This window comes from Palaemon carinicauda, chromosome 15, assembly GCF_036898095.1.
Source record: "Palaemon carinicauda isolate YSFRI2023 chromosome 15, ASM3689809v2, whole genome shotgun sequence".
Taxonomy (NCBI): domain Eukaryota; kingdom Metazoa; phylum Arthropoda; class Malacostraca; order Decapoda; family Palaemonidae; genus Palaemon; species Palaemon carinicauda.
Window position 1 is genome coordinate 48767276 of NC_090739.1, and position 12065 is coordinate 48779340.

Here is a 12065-nt window from a genome sequence, read left to right on the forward strand (position 1 = left end):
TTACTCTCGTCTATTAGTTTCAATCCTCGACCAAGCACTAAAACATTCACCTCTCTCACCATTCCATCAATAAAAAAAAATTGAACAACCATGGTGACATCACACATCCCTGTCTCAGCCCCACTCTCACTGGAAACCAATCTTTCACTTCATTTTCTATCCTAACACACGCTTTACTGCCTATGTAGAAACTCTTCACTGCTTGCAACAACCTTCCACCAATTCCATATAACTTCATCATATTCCACATCGCTTCCTTATCAACTGTATCAAAACTTTCTTCAGATCCATAGACGCAACATACACCTCCTTACCTTTTGCTAAATATTTCTCAAATATATGACTAACTGTAAAAATATGATTTATGTATCCCATACCTCTTCTAAAACCACCCTGTACTAAGATTGCATTCTCTGTTTTATCCTTCATCCTATTAATTAGTACTCTACCACACATTCCTCCAACCACACTCAACCAACTAATAACCCCTTGAATTACAACACTCTTGCATATCTCCCTTACCTTTATATAGTGGTATAATACACGTACACACCCAGTCAACTGGTACTATTGACAACATAAAACACATATTGAACAATCTCACCAACCATTCAAATACAGTCACACCCCCTTCCTTTAACATCTCAGTCCTTACACTATCCATCCCAGGTGCTTTTCCTACTCTTGTTTCATCTAGCGCTCTCCTCACTTCCGCTCTTGTAATCTCTCTCTCATTTTCATCTCCCATCACTGACACATCAACACATCCAACAGTAATTATATCTGCCTCCCTATTATCCTGAACATTCAGTAAACTTTCAAAATATTCTGCCTGCCTTTACCTTGCCTCCTTTCGTTTTAACAACCTTCCATTTCTCTTTCACTGTCTCTTCAATTCCTTCTTTACTCTCTTCACTTCTTTCCAAAACTTCTTATTCGCTTCATATGAATTACCCAATCCCAATCTCTGACACTACCTCCAGTCAGCCAACCTCTTTGCCTCAACTACCATACGTTTTACTTCCACATTTTCTCTCGCGATATCTTTCATACTTCTCTACACTATTACTCTGCAGCCATTCTTCAAATGCCCTCTTTTTCTCTTCTACTTTTATCTTCACTCCTCCATTCCACCATTCACTACTCTTCCTCATGCTGCCTCCAACAATCCTCTTGCCACACACATCACTTGCAATTCCAACAAAATTTTCTTTTACAAACTTCCACTCCTCCTCTAAATTACCAGTTTCTCTAACTTTCACTCTATCATATGCCATTTGCAACCTTTCTTGCTATTCACTTTTTACCTCTGTTTTTGTTAACTCTTCTACCCTCACTACATCCCTTTTACATGCCCTCGCTCTATTCCCCCACGCTTTTGCTATAACTAATTTTCCTTCCACCAAAAAATTATCAGACATAACGTTAGCCATGCCCTTAAACACGTGAGCGTCTCTCAAACTTCCAAACATTGTTCTAGTTATCAACACATAATCCAATAATGTCTTTTCTACCACTCTTCCATTTGCCACTGTTACCCATGTATACTTGTTATTATCATTGCTTTAAAAAAAAATACAACTTATTACCAATTTTTGCTCAACGCACATATCTACTAGTCTCTCACCACTCTCATTTTTACCTGGCACGCCATACTTCGCAATGACACTTTCTACCTCTCAAGCACCCACTCTAGCATTCAAGTCACCCATGACAACTACATAATCCTTCTACCCAGTCCTTCTACACACCTAGTTAATTCATTCCAGAATTCATTCCGCCCTTCTTCACTTTTCTCACAATCTGGCCCATACACACTAACAAAAGACCAACATTCCCTACCCAACCTAACCCTTACCCACATAAACCCAGATGATATCATATATATATATATATATATATATATATATATATATATATATATATATATATATACTGTATAGATATCATATATATAGATATATATATATATATATATATATATATATATATATATATATATATATACTGTATATATATATATATATATATATATATATATATATATATATATATATATATATATATACAATGGTATGTATATAGAAATAAACAAATATATATATAAAAATATATTCATATATATATATATATATATATATAGAGAGAGAGAGAGAGAGAGAGAGAGAGAGAGAGAGAGAGAGAGAGAGAGAGAGAGAGAGAGAGTTACTTTTAGTCCTTTTTAATACTAGTATTTACGGAATTTTAAATCGCTATCTTTATTAATAATTATTTTATTCTTTCATACGACATGCATACTATTTTAGTCACAGATGGTCGACACGAAATTCTAAAAGGATCCTTTCTAAATTCGACGCAATAAATTTATCATTCAGAGGAAAATATTGAACTTCGGTCACTATTATGAAAGGATCTCTCGACTGGAACCTCAGTACATATTATCGAATTAACCGTTGTTCCTTATAAAAGTGGTCTCTTGAGTTTGTATTTCTTCGATATTTAAAATTACTAAAAGAGGCTTATAGTATAGACAGACATCTAGTTTTAATCTGAGTGGTGCTCTTGAAGCCTTTTATCGCTACACCTTAATGAAGGAACTAAGATAACCCGAGATTGTAACAAAGGACTGATTGCTCATACTATTACTAGTAATAGAAACACGATAAGCCGGTTTGCCACTGAAACAAATACATCTGAACTCACAGAATGGACTTAAACGCCTTCGGGAAAAGACGGGAAAAGATAAAAAGTACATGAATAATTACGTATGCCTGTAATGATGACCCTGTTAGATAAGAGCATATCAATTAGGGGGAGATGAATGTTTGGATATAACCTATTACACGTGCCCGGACGCTGCTGATTATGAATTACAATCTACTCTTTAAACTTTTATTTCTTCTTCATCATTTATTTCTAATACCGTAACTGTCATTATTAATTATTTTCCTTAGAGTTTATTGTGTTTTTATTTAGTCTACTGCAACACGATTTCAATGTATAGGCTTTTTAGACTGTCAATAACAACAGAAAATATTTGGAAGTAAAGCTAAAGACAATGCAGAAATGTTGGTCCCAGATGTCACTGCTGTTCTTTTAATTTTAACCATTGTGAACTACAATGTGTGCGTGTCACTATTTATTACATCATTAAAAAATTACGCAAATGCTTGTTCATTGGAATAAGAAAATAAGAATATAGACAAAACGTCAAGAGCTTCGGATTGGTTGTGGCACCTTTATTATTATTATTATTATTATTATTATTATTATTATTATTATTATTATTATTATTATTATTATTATTATTATTATTATTATTATCATTATTTATTTATTTATTTATTTATTCATGATTCAACTTAGAACGACACAATCCTCATTCCTTTTTGGCGTTTTGAAATAGGCCTGCTTTTTGAATGATTGATTTTATTGATTGAATTCGCATTATGTAAGCACCAAGTCTTACTGTTGGAACATCCAGAAAGCCGAATTAGAATTAAAGAAAGAGCACATCTATTGGAAATATAGTGTGCCTTCTTAGTTACATTCCTTAAGGCTATTAGGACAAGTCAGGTAGCGGGTATAATCTAATCATCAATAGAGTTCCAGCAGGGTAAAGACAACTCCCATTATTACTACCTGTAGCCAGACAAATTACGGATCAAGTCTAAATTCTTCATTTATTCTTAACTAACAAAAATAATTATAATCGTCTTTTTGAAATTCTTATCAGAAGTATTTTAAAAGTTAAATTCCACTCTAATAGAGATTGATATAAAAAGATTTGGTCAGGCATGGGTTACGTGTGAGAAAAATATGATAGAATAGTTTTGTAGGAAGAAAATATAATTTAAAAAAAAAATCCACATTTATTGTATTAAATGTAAGAGAAAAAATAATTGGGATAGCTATGGGCTCATTAAATTGAACTTTCTGCGGACATTTTTTAATTGAACTGACCTTGAATCGACAATCTTTATTGTTTATCAAGCAGAAAGTTATGTTACTTTTGAATGGTTCCTAAATGTTAGTAGTTAGTACCAGGCCCATGGGAAATATCAAGTGGAGGTGTATGGAGGCATAACGTGCTGCACCGCTGACCTTGATTACCCGAAGAGTATCTAATTAAATCCGACAAGTCACTTATGACCATTAGGGTAGAACCTTTAAGATTTCACACGGTCAAATGCCCACCTCATTAACCATCCGTTATTCATACCAGTCGTTACCTTTTCAGTAATTTGGGAAAAAAGGATATCGTTAATCTATTTCAAGGCCATATGGTTGGAAGTGTCCTGTCATAGTACCTGAGAGAGAGAGAGAGAGAGAGAGAGAGAGAGAGAGAGAGAGAGAGAGAGAGAGAGAGAGAGAGAGAAAGAGAACGTTTTCCTGGGATTTTCTTCAGATAATCAATTCATCTATCTGTATTCTATTTCCAATTAAACACCGATTTATGTTTTTGTCTATTCTAGGCTTTCAATTGCTTGATGACTAACATCTTTAAAGGAATATAATTGAACCCCCATTTAGAGATTCTTACTTTATTGGCTTCATCAATTCTACTACTTAGGTGGACTATCCTCTTTATGAACCGAACAACAGCTAATTTAGAAACACTGCCACCTACTAGATGAGTAACGTTGCATTTTTTTTTCTTTTTTTGATATTTCAGTTTGCATTATTACCAATCTTGATTTTAGGTAGCAGTGTCTTAGCACTACAAATATTTGTGCAAACTCTCTATCATCAAGGATATTTAATTTGATCACATCTTCCAAACATTCCCTTCCTGAATGTGGGATTATCCAACCGGATTCTTTTCAAGAGCCAGGTTTACCATTTCCGAATGTGTGACGCCTATTCATATAATTCTCTTTTTTGAATCACATAAGATTTAGGTAGCCATGTTCATCTAAGTAATTCTCATAAAAAATGTGAGCGCCTTTATACCTCAAACCTGGTATTCCCATCAAAAGGTGTGATACTGAGGTTTTAATGGCGTTTAAAATTTTGGATCATTTATTCAAGTTTGTATAATTTTGTAACATTTGTTGAGATAATTCATATCACAATGTATCAAGTTATAGTACTACTACTGTGAAATCTAAGCCATATACAGTGTACCAACTGTGTTTCACACAATTGTACATAATTCCTTTTGTATTTATTATGCTTGTATCTTCGCTCTTCCCTCGCACTAAAACGAACATGAAAATTCATGTCTGGTTTTTCCTCTGTGATATTGTCTGTCTTGTGAACTTGTTATGTCCTGTTGCCTTGAGGTTTTGTATATAAGGAGAGTGTTCCACAATAATATAACTCAGTCGTTTCCAATCTGTCTTTGAGTTCACACCCTTACTCGGCGCCGTCACATTGGTGACCCCGGAAGTCGACTCGCTCCCACTGCCTTCCACCCCCACCTCCCTCGCCCTTCCATCGTTGGTACTATGACGGTGGCTGACTCTACTCCGGCAGTTGGCACTGCGGCCGCCCCATTGAAACTTTCACCGTTCGCCACCGGAGAGGCGTTTGCTTGGTTTCAACGCGCTGAAGTCCACTTTCGTATCAAGGGCGTGACTCGCTCAACCACCAAAGCGGATTATGTTCTCGCGGCGATACCCGAGGACACCTTCCCAGAAATATCCGACTGGCTTTGTGAACAAGGAGACACCCCAATAGCGTATGACGCCCTCAAATCATACCTTCTGCAGCAGTACTCTCCGTCGCCAGCCGCCAGTATAGCAAAGCTTTTTCAGCTCTCGCAACAACCGTTGGGGAACCAAAGGGCTTCGCTTGCCCTCAGGGAAATGACCAGTATCGCTCGCCTTCAACCTGCAGCAGACGGCGCTCCTCGTGAGGTGAACCTACTCCGTGCCCTTTGGATACGGCGTTTACCTGAACCTGTACGCGCTGCCATACCCGATGTCGATAGTTTACCCATAAAGGACTTGATGACCAAAGCCGACGCCCTTATGGACAGCCACTTCAAGACCTCTATCAACGCCTCCACCCCTGACGACGAGGATGCCTATTCAACGTCAACCGAAGCTGACATGAATGCCGTAGGACATACACGCCTACCCCGTGACGTGCCTAAGCGGCGACACAGCCGCCCACCACCCACCAATCGCTCGCGCCCCAACGAACGACTTCTACAGCCACTTACTACCTCCCATCCGCCACAGTTTTGCTACTACCACTTCAGATTCAGGGCAACCGCGAAGAAATGTGCCAAAGATTGTCAGTGGCCAAAAAACGTGTAAGCAGGCCATCGCTTGTGGCGGTGGCCTCCCATGTTTCTAATCTGTTCTTTTTACAGGATGCAGGAACGGGCGTGCGATTTTTGGTAGACACGGGTGCTTGTCGTTCTCTTTTGCCAAGGTAACTCTTCAAGGCACAACATAGTCTGTCTACATCTGCCGACGTCCGCTTGGTAGCTGCCAACGGATCTGCGATACCCACCTACGGTTACGAGAACCTCACATTATCGTTTGGAAACGGTAAATTCAATTGGAAGTTTCTTGTTGCTGACGTCACAATGCCAATCCTCGGTGCGGATTTCCTCTCTCATTTCCACCTTCTGGTCGATGTCGCCCACCGACGATTGGTCAACGCAGACTCGTACTTGTTGACACCTCTTCAACCCGCCCCCTCTAACCTCGCTCTCCATATCAGCGCACCCACGGATGCCTACGCCCACCTCCTCACGTCGTACCCGGAAGTTTTCCGTCCAGAACTTCGCCAAACGCCCACGGTTCCTGCCCAGCACGGTATTTATCACCATATCAAGACGACGGGACTCCCAGTCTTCGCAAAATTCAGACGTCTGGCACCGGAACGATTGGCAGCCGCCAAACAGACTTTCGCCAAAATGGAGAAAATGGGCCTTTGCCAAAAGGCCTCCAGCCCATGGTCGTCACCCTTACACATCGTTCTGAAGAAAGACGGCTCCCTCCGTCCGTGCGGGGATTACAGGCGCCTGAACATGCAAACAGAACCGGATCACTACCCCCTCCCAAACATTGCCGATGTAACCTCCTACCTGCACAAAGCGAAGGTTTTCTCTACGCTCGACCTCTTGAAGGGGTATTATCAGGTGCCTATGAACCCAGAAGACATCCCCAAGACCGCCATCACCACTCCGTTTGGCACATACGCCTTCAATTACTCCTGTTTTGGCCTTCGTAATGCTGGGGCAACGTTTCAACGTCTCATGGATGGCATCTTAGGGGACCTCCCTTTCTGTGTATGTTATGTGGACGACATACTTATGTTCTCCTCCTCAAAAGAGGAACACCTCCGTCACCTGCGCATCGTGCTCGACCGCCTGCAACAAAACGGCCTTGTAGTCCGGTACGACAAGTGTACCTTTGGCGCCAACGAAGTGTCGTTCTTAGGGCACCGTATCACTCCTGAAGGAGTCCATCCCCTCCCTGAGAAGGTAGCAGCCGTTCAGAATTTCTTCGCACCCTCGACCGTCAAAGCTCTGCAGGAATTCTTGGGTATGATCAACTATTATCACCGTTTTCTGCCAGCCATTGCCGCCACTCTTGCTCCCCTCTACGCCTCCCTCAAGGGCAAGTCAAAGGACCTGAAGTGGGGTCCCCTTCAAGAAGCAGCCTTCTGTAATGCAAAGAAGGCCATATCAACTGCTGCGGCTCTCACTTTTCCTATCCCACACGCCCCTCTCCTTCTCTCCACCGATGCCAGCGACGTCGCTATTGGTGCAGTACTCGAGCAGGTGGTCAAAGGCTCGCCCCGCCCATTGGCCTTCTTCAGCAGAAAATTGTCCAAGGCAGAATCGGGTTATTCTACCTTCGATCGAGAATTGCTGGCGGTGCACTTGGCTGTCCGTCACTTTCGCCATTTCTTAGAAGGTACGCCCTTCATCATTCGCACAGACCACATGCCTCTGGTGCACGCCTTCACTCGACAGTCTGACGCCTGGTCTGCCCGTCAACGCCGACATCTCTCCGCCGTGGCTGAATACAATTGCACCCTCCAATACATCCCTGGGAAAATGAATCCTGTTGCCGATGCCCTGTCAAGAAACACGTTGGCTGCCGTTCAACTGGGATTGGATTACAACGCCCTGGCTGAAGCCCAACGACAGGATACAGAGTATCAAGCTTGTAGGACATCCTGCACGTCCCTCCGTTGGGAGGATTTTCCCCTCGAAGACTCCAACACCACCCTCCTCTGTGACGTCAGTACTGGTAGACCGCGACCTTGGATTCCTGCTCCCATGCGCCGACAGGTGTTTGATCTCATCCACGGCCTTTCACATCCCTCGTGCCGTTCTACTGCACAGCTGCTGAAGGCAAAGTTCATTTGGCACGGCATTTCTAAGGATGCTAAGGATTGGGTCCATGCCTGTACTTCTTGCCAAACTTCCAAAGTACATCGATACACGGATTCAGGAGTGGGCATCTTTCCTTAACCTCAGCGTCGTTTCGCACACATTCACGTCGACGTTGTAGGCCCCCTACCCACATCACAAGGACATCGTTACCTTTTTACCGTCATCGACCGCTCCACTCGTTGGCCTGAAGCCATTCCCATGGAAACTGCAACGTCCGCCTCATGTACATCTGCCTTACTCTCTGGATGGATTTCAAGATTCGGCATCCCTGAGCATATTACTTCTGACAGGGGAACCACTTTCACCTCTCAATTATGGACGTCATTAGCGAATCTCCTGGGCATCACCCTACATCAGACAACGGCCTACAACCCGGCTGCCAATGGAATGGTTGAACGTTTTCATCGCACCCTCAAAGCAGCTTTGATGTCCTGCTGCAAGGATTGCAATTGGTTTACTCAGCTTCCCTGGGTCCTCCTTGGACTAAGGACCACTCCTAAAGACGCCCTCGACGTCTCGGCAGCCAAAATGGTGTATGGCGACCCGTTGGTCGTCCCTGCCGAATTTTTTCCTTCTACAACCTCCTCCGACGATCTCCAGCGCATACGTCAAGTCGTGGGAAAATTTACTCCGTGCCGCCAGACTTACAAGCCCCCAGCGAAGCATAACATACCAACGCACTTGCACTCTGCAACGCACGTCTTCCTGCGCAACGACACCAGCAAGTCACCACTAACGCCCCCTTACACGGGCCCTTTCCTTGTGATCCGACGCAGTCCGAAAGCATTCCTCCTAAACATTCGGGGCAAAGAAGACTGGGCCTCTATTGATCGTCTAAAACCTGCTTATCTTCTGCCAGATGACCCGCCTACAGTTCGCCTCTCTAGATCAGGGTGCCCTATTTAACATGTACAGTATGTCATTTTTAGGGGGGGAGCCATGTACCAACCGTGTTTCACACAATTGTACATAATTCCTTTTGTATATATTATGCTTGTATCTTCGCTCTTCCCTCGCACTAAAACGAACATGAAAATTCATGTCTGGTTTTTCCTCTGTGATATTGTCTGTCTTGTGAACTTGTTATGTCCTGTTGCTTTGAGGTTTTGTATATAAGGAGAGTGTTCCACAATTATATAACTCAGTCGTTTCCAATCTGTCTTTGAGTTCACACCCTTACTCGGTGCCGTCACAAACAGTAACTCGATAATTACTATTAGGGTAAATTTTAAATTTATCAAAAATTATTGCTTGTATACAGTAACAATATTCTTCTTTATATTCTATTAGTATATGAAATTCTGTTGTATAGTTTACATCATTTCAATATATCAGTAATAACAAGGTATCTTTAAACTAATTACCTTTTTCCAAAATATTTATAATTATTATAAGTATTTTTCAGTGAAATGCTGCTGAAAAGAATGTCTTAATAGTTTTCTTTTTTATATCACGTTCTTCAAGGTTGCATTATTTCACAATAGTACACCAACGCCAGTCCGTGAAAGATATAAGTGAGGAAGTCACACGCTATGAATAGACCTAGAGTTATAAGATTAAATAAAATTCCTTTAACTTTATGAGCTTAACACGTTTAAGACTACATTTCCTAATTTTTAAGGAAACAAATGCAGCAGGTCTTTCCCTGATTCACATCAATAAAATACTTATACCTTTTTTTTTCGACATTTCCAAATTTTTACAAAACTGATCAGTAGAGATTTTCATTTCATGCAATATTTAGGTCAATGAATTTATTATTCGAATTTAGTCCAGCTGAATGAAGGATAATAAATTTCCCCATTTATTCTAAAGTCATTACTTTCCAATAAAAACCATTCACACATTTCTAGCTTTTGTATAAGAAATTTATCGTATTTTTATAGTCTTTCTAACAAGATCGTTTGCCGTATATAGTCGAAGTAATGAGTAGGGAAAATGGTCGTTTTTTTAACGGTTTTACCTTGCAGTTAGAACTCTTTCTTTTATCTCATAAAATACGGATGACTGCATTCCAGCACATTCCTGGTTAATTTATTCATAAAGTTTTCAGAAAGATTGCTCGGGACTTTACATTTGCATTTGTAATTCCAATTCCTTCTCTTAACTTGCATAAATATTTTTCCATTCGTTTGGAATAGAAAAACAATGAACTGTATATCAAATTTTGGAGATAACTTTATATTAAGTGAAATTGCTTTCCAGAATAATACTCACTTTTTAAGCCTAACTGACCAATTGCCGTAAGAATTATTATAGATTATTTCCCAATCTAGTTTTGATGTATTTTCATAACTGTTACTATATCACTCCAAAATGTTTACAGTTATCCGTGGGTACTTTTATTTGACTTATTGGACAGGAAAAAACATTATATTTTCCAATTCCAAAAACTCTGATTTTTAAAAAATTAATTTTCACCTCGTTGAATATATTTTAATTATTAATCACATTGTCAAAAAAAAAAAAAAAAAAAAAAAAAAAAAAAAAAAAAAAAAACAGGAATCATGAGCACAGCACACTTATAGATTATGAAGTAACTTTAGCGTGTAAGATAACAGATTTTCTTTCAATATCATATACAAATAGTGAGCGATGACGGTTAAATATTTAGATTCATACTCACACACATGAAACCCCCTCTTACCAGGGTATATCTACTCTCCTTCCCCCTAATTATTATTATTATTATTATTATCATTATTATTACTTGCCAAGCTACAACCCTAGTTGGAAATGCAGGATGCTATAAGCCCAAGGGCTCCAAAAGAGAAGATACCCCATTGGGGAAAGGAAACAAAGAAAAATTAAATATCTTAAGAACAGTAACAACATTGAAATAAATGTCCTATATAAACTATAAAAAACTTTAACGAAACAAGAGGAAGAGAAATTTGATAGAATGGTGTGCCCAAGTGTACCCTTAAGCAAGAGAACTCTAACCCAAAATAGTGGAAGACCATGATACAAAGGCTATGGCACTACCCTAGACTAGATAATTATGATTTGATTTTGGGGTGTCCTTCTCCCAGAAGAACTGCTTACCATAGCTAAAGAGTCTCTTCTACCTTTACGAAGAGGAATGCAGCCACTGAACAATTACAGTGCAGCAGATAACCCCTTGGGTGAAGAAAAAGTGTTTGGTAATCTCAGTGTTGCCAAGTGTATGAGGACAGAGGAGAATCTGTAAATAATAGGCCAGACTATTCGGTGTATGTGTAGGCAAAGGGAAAGTGATCCGTAACAGTCTCGTCAGTCAATGGACCCAATAACTCTCTAGCGGTAGTATCTCAACGGGTGGCTGGTGCCCTGGCCACCAACATACTACCTAGCCACACATTTACTCTTTATCATATAGGGGAGATGGTTCTCTTTCCACCATAGTATCGTAGAGAAAGGCCACTCTTGCCTCACTAATTTTCCAATTGGATAATTTTCTAAGATATTCCCAATAACACACTAGCAACATTTTGCATCATGTATAACATTTTCATCCAATTCATGTATTTTTTTTTTTTTTTTTTTACTAAACCCGAATTTTTCCAATATTCTGTAAAAATGTAATTTAGATTATTCTAAATGTATCAATGCAGCTTTCATGCCTTTCTCATTTAGGTATGAGATAAGCTACGTTGCTCACTACAGAATTTTTCATTTGAAATAAATTTAAACAGCATTAACGTAAGTCTAACAGCAATGA